Below are 6,119 nucleotides of genomic sequence, written 5' to 3' on the forward strand. Positions count from 1 at the left end.
TCTTTGTCTCGCCAAAGAACTCCGGGAATGCATAGAAGCCTCATCGGAAGGGGAAAAACCACCATGAGTTGAAAAGGCATCATCGTAAAATGTAACAACCAAGGGTTTGTTTTTAAGATCTACGACTTTCAGGTTGATTTTGGAGATTTAGGGGCTAGATTTGGTTTAGGGTGTACAGGGGAATATTTTGGTAGGTTTATAGTTTATGGCTACAGGTGACGATGGCTAGAGCGGCGGTCGGTGGTGGACCAAGCATCGAGGATGTGGCCGGCCATAGGCCAATTGGGGGTTTGGGTTGAGAAGATCTTTTTTTAGTTGAGAATAATGATATTTTAGAAATGGGGGATAAAATAAATTTTTTTAGGAACTTTCAACTATTTATAGGGGACCGAAGGGTAAATAAAAATATTTTAATTATTTTCGTAGTCCCCTAATTCTGATGTGTAATTCATTTTGGTCACCTGATGTAGATTTACCCTTGAATTTAGAATTTATTCAATTTAATAAATGTTTATATTTCTTATATTTCACAAATTGACCCTCTAACTTTTATTTTTCTCCTTACAGCTACCAATTAACTTCAATTTGACCCTTGATTTCAAATGTTTTCCAATTTAATCATTATTTAATATTTCTCTTAATTTAATATTTAATATTTTTATTTATTTATTTTTTAATTTTATTCTTTAACATTAATTTGTTTTTTTTGGACAATTTTAATTGGTCAAAGGTAAATATTCGGATCGAACTCTTAAATCTTAATTTAAATTTAAATTTTCGTAATTAAGACAACCGAAAAATCAAATTGGTACCGAAAGGGCAGTACAAGGGTGCTAATCCTTCCTTGACTGTAATCGACTCCCGAATCCGATTACTTTATGGTAAATACATATCAGATAAAATGGTAAGTTAAGGTGTCCAGTCAACCTACTTTTTGATCGGTGATGGCTCTACACACATCATTTCAAGTCAGAACCTGATTCTAGGCCCACCCGAGGGACGATTACGACGTAAGACATTAGACAAATTAAAAATAGAATCATGATCAAATTACATTAAATGGAAATCCAATGAAACAAATCATATACAAGTAGTGACCAAATAGGAAGGAAACAAAGCAGGTACCAACATATGAATAACTTTACAATGACCCGCTTCCTAGTTATACCAAGTTTGTTAACTACCACGTAAATACTCCCGTTCAATGTTCACGAAAGGTGATTATATTGAAATCATTTAAATAATTCAACGGTAACATTGATGCAAATTTGAAAATAATGATTATTTCGATACTAAGCCCATAATTGGGTGGTCATTTATGTAGTTTAACCTAAAAGTTATCTAATGAGCAAGCAGGGATAGAAGCGTAAATTACAAAGAGTTTCAATGATGATTATATTGACTAAGATTCAATGCGGTAGGGTCCAGGGAGAGACATGCATTTTATAATTATCCCGAAAAAAAAAAACTCTTAAAAGAAAGAATTTCTTATCTTTTGGGCTCCGCCATATCTAATTCTTTATCTGATACCTCACCTTGTATGTTATTTGCTTACTCTCCCCTCATTTCCTTAAATCCTTCTTTTTTTCTTTGCTTCTTCGTTTAATTTTCTAATTTAGATCTTTACAAAAATTTCAAATTTTTATAATTTTATTGATTCTCGACAAGCTTGACGCGATCGCGTATCAAAACCGATCTTCGATTCTTGATTCTTGATTCTTGATCTGTATGTTGTGCCGTTTCAGAAACCTTGATTCTGGTGTGGATCTTTTATCTGTCGACTTTTACTTTAATTGATTCTTTAATTTTAATGATTTTTTCTTGTTTTTAAATTATAGGATCATTCATCGTGTTTAATATAAGAAGCATATTTTTTTAAGTTTCTAAATTGGGTGTTCAATTGGAAAAAAAATAACAAAAGATAAACTGCAAATTTCCGTTTTAATATTTTCTTCTGAGGATATTACACTATATGTAATTTATTTGTCTTTATCGTGGTGTAGGTTGTGAAAGAGGAAGGATGGTTTCGTTGCAAGGACCGGTGATTTGCCCTGCAGTTCGGAGCAAGCAATTTGAGGTTAATACGCGGCTGGAAAATGGTCTTTTCCCGAGAGCTAGATTGCATAGAAGTGATATGGGGACGTAGAGGGATAATTGATGGAAAGAATAAAATCGCGTGCTTTATTTCGCCAACTCAAATTACGCAAGTGCAGGACCATGGTGCAGTGCACTTTCAGCTCCTCTTCAGATGGGAATGGAAGCACGGCCGAGAATTTCAATGAAAATGATGAAGATTACGTTGAATCCAGTGTGCTGGAAGCTCGTATGTGGATGCTAAACCAGTGACTGCTTCATTATTGATTGTTCATAATTCTTTTTTGTTGTTGCCTTTTAATTGTATATAAGGTGGAATCTATTTATATAGATTTGTTAATATGTGGACAATTATTATTTGATATAGTTGAGGTGAGGAGTGGAGCTGATGGATTATGGTCAAAATGAGGGACGGCAGGCATTTAAGATGCGTCCATAACAATCCTCAAGGCAGGCATTTACAGGATTATGCACCGCACCCTGCCATGGTTCTGAAGATGGAAGATGGACTGCTCTTCTTTCTCCCAATCATTGTTTGTATGTGATCTTACAGCTCCATGAATTTGACTATTTATAATTTTCGGTTCATTTTGAATTGTGGTTTTTGTTGCAGTGGAGATGCCAAGTGTGTTGCTAATGGCAGCAGTGCGCAATGCCCAAATTGTATGTTATTTTCTCTGTTTCATTGAGTCAGGGTTTTTCTTTCCTTTTTTTGCCATTTTCGATATATTGAATTTGGTGTATGATTTTGCCATTGGCTCCAGGCTAGACCTACTATGTATCAAGTAGTGAAGGATGATTGACAAGATGGGCTACCAAGTATGATTCCTTTTCTTCTTCCATCTCCATCATTTCAACATGTCTTTAATCCTTTGAGACGTGGGTCTGAATTGGTATGTTCTATCTTGTTATTATCAGGTAAAGCTTGTCAGAGTTACTAAAAGAGTGAATGAGGCCCTACTTTTCTCAGTTGTACCTCACAAAGGTATATGCCTTCTTCAGCATGAAATTTCGTCTCTTTCATCCTTTCCCCTTTTAGTGCATTTGTCTGATTGTAACTCTGGGATGTAAATATTCATGTAGAGTTGTCTTCATTGACTATCTGCATGTTCTAACAGGTGGGTGATGAGTCAGAGTCTGTCATTTTTGACCTTAGGCCTTCTGATGCCATCAACATTGCTGTGAGATGCAAGGTACCCTTTATGTATCTCTAGTCTGATTTTTTTTTTTGAGATAACACAACTTTTTGTTGAAGACCTTGATAACTTTTACCAACTTGGTCCTGAACTTGACAACTGATTTTTATTAATTTTGATGATTTGGCACAATTTTGAGTGTCATGTTATCAAAATGACCAAAAGTCCTAGTTCAAGGACAAGCGCATATTAAAAAAAGTTTAGGGATCGACTTGGGTTTTTTAAATTCAAGAACTAAAAGTTAACACACCACAATCTTAGCGTCACATCATCAAAATGGAAAAAAATGCAGTTTAAGGACATGCTGGAAAATTGACTTATTGTTGATTGATACGATGGCAGAAATGCTGTATCCTTCAATAGAGGCATTTTGTGGCTTTCTATGGCTCTATGCTTTTGTTATGACCTTACATTGGTTCTGTATTTCTTTTTGGTGTTTAGACCACCTAAACTAGATTGGTTTTGTGAGCTTTTGTTTCAGTATAAAGTTTCATACCAGTTTTTGTTTTTACATTCTCTGTGATTAAATTAAGATATGGTCTAATTATAAATTTTCATATACATATTTTCTGTTTCACTTGCTGAGCTGATTTAATTCCTACCAAAATTTGAAAGTTTTTCTGACAAAATGATGCCGGAAGCCTACCTGATGTGCTGTGCAGGTTACTATACAAGTGAATAAGTACTTGGCATACAGTGATGGGATGCGAGTGATTGAATCAGGAAAGCCATCAATGCTGTCTCCAGCTTCAGATGGGTTATTATTCACTGAACAGGACCGGTTAGTTTTGAAACCACTTTGGAGATAATTTTTGCTCTTCCTTAGAATTGGACATGTTAACACTTGCAGGATATTCTTGTTTTGATTACGTGAGAATCTGGAATGCGACATGCTTTGATTTATGATTTCAGGCCAAGTGGTCAGCATTGTCTCGATACAGAGGAATTTAATATGGTCTGCAACTTAAATGAGGCTATCAATCAGGAACGCTACAAGGATGCTGGTACTCTTCTCCCTCACTCATATCATCCATGAATCCCTGACCTAGAGGTTTTAGGTTGCTCGTCTCACTGATATTATCCGTGCTACCTGAGATTATTTGATGATTTGCTGTCTATATAGGGGGCAATGCATAGCCTTTGTCTTTTATTCAAAGTGTGACTCCATATTTTTTTTTTTGGATCCATGGTGAAGTACATTTTATTTTGTGGCTGTAGTACAATCACGCCAAGGGCAAGATCTTAAGATCATTGGGTATATCTGAAGCACTGTGTAGTGAACTATAATTGTAGCATGACCACTATCGTCTCTGGTCTGCATGGTTTATTTTTCATGTTAATAACTTAATGATTTTGGTCAGCCGACTTGAGAGACAAATTTCGTAAGTTCCAGGCTCAAAGGAAGCTGAGGAAACATACATAAGGTGATATATACTAAACCCAAATAAGGTGCACCCTGAAGGTGTAATTGTGATCCATACTGGCTCGCATCTTCTTTTTCGACTTTGAGCTGACAGTAAACAAGATTTTATTTTATTTTATTTTATTTTATTTTTGTTTCAGTTGTCCTTGGTGACTTCAATATCAAAGGCAGTTATTGTTGGAACTTGGAAGTTGATAAACTAGATAGTAGGAGACTGCATACAACAGTAACAGTTGTTTCTTTCATCTTCTACCAAATATAAAGTATAAGCGAAGTCTGTGAATATTCATATGCGTATATGTACAGTACAAACGCAGTTTATTGGTTATGTAATATAAGCACCTCGGTTTATGCTTATCAATTGATAAATGAGCTGCTTTTTACGGACAGATTGGTAATTTGCGTACGTGTATTTCGGCTTCGGTTGTATATTCGTGTGTTTTTGGTTTTAAATAGTTATATGTTTAACACGTTATATACATAGGGATTTTGGACTTGGTTGTCGTGCTTTTTCTGTTTAATATAGGGTTTGTCTATTAGTAAGAAGTATCAGCTAAATATTATTAGAAACAGACATTGATTATTAGGACATTAATATCATTCATTAAAAATTTTAAAAATTAAGAAATAAATAAAATACGTGTTGGATTTTTTTTACTTGAAGTGTGATATTAAATTTTCAAGAAATCAATTTTCTTATTAGTTATTTGATTTTTCTTTAAAAAAAATAGTTGATGCTCTGAGCAGAATGACATGATTACGTACAAATGCTTGATAAAAAAAAATACAGAAATGATATAGTAATGGCAAACCAATAAACGGGTCACGATTTCGAACTGCTCCAAATACAATTGAATTATGCGACTCTAAATGCAATTGAATTGTACAGAAGTCGTGAAGTTAATTCTTAATCTGAATGTAGACTTCATTTATCTCCCATTAATAAAAGTAATTTATGCTGTTCGAAGTTGGAATTTACAGAGTTTATATAGATTCGACGAAAATATAATGTGATGGTTGATTAATTTGCGAAGAGGGATGAACGTATGATTTTACGATAGAAGGACGAATTTTAACTTATAAAATTTTAGGCGTGAAAACATATTTCAATAAAAATACATAAAAAATCTAAGTATATTATAATTTAATTTTTAGGGAAGCGATCCCCTCCACCCGCCGCCTAAGAACATCCTTGCTTGCGAATATGTTGGTCTTGATCACTCTCTAATTTATGCTATGCGTTCTTAATCGCTTGTTATAACAGATATGCGAGGACCTCAGAACTGATCGTATTTAAATCATTAGTTTGAATCCATCTTCCAATTCAAAAGAAAAAAATAATAATAAATGTGTCCCAACAATTTAATATGAACGAGCTGGACAAATAAAGCGTAAAGACGAAAGAA

The 6,119-nt window shown here is 34.3% G+C and overlaps 1 pseudogene; it reads left to right on the forward strand.

The window, feature by feature from the left end:
- The first annotated feature begins 1,585 nt into the window (after nucleotides 1–1,585).
- LOC120215516 lies at nucleotides 1,586–5,042 on the forward strand (annotated as a pseudogene).
- The last annotated feature ends 1,077 nt before the right edge of the window (nucleotides 5,043–6,119 follow it).

Source organism: Hibiscus syriacus, unplaced genomic scaffold (genome assembly GCF_006381635.1).
Source record: "Hibiscus syriacus cultivar Baekdansim isolate YM2019G1 unplaced genomic scaffold, ASM638163v2 tig00110122_pilon, whole genome shotgun sequence".
Classification (NCBI taxonomy): domain Eukaryota; kingdom Viridiplantae; phylum Streptophyta; class Magnoliopsida; order Malvales; family Malvaceae; genus Hibiscus; species Hibiscus syriacus.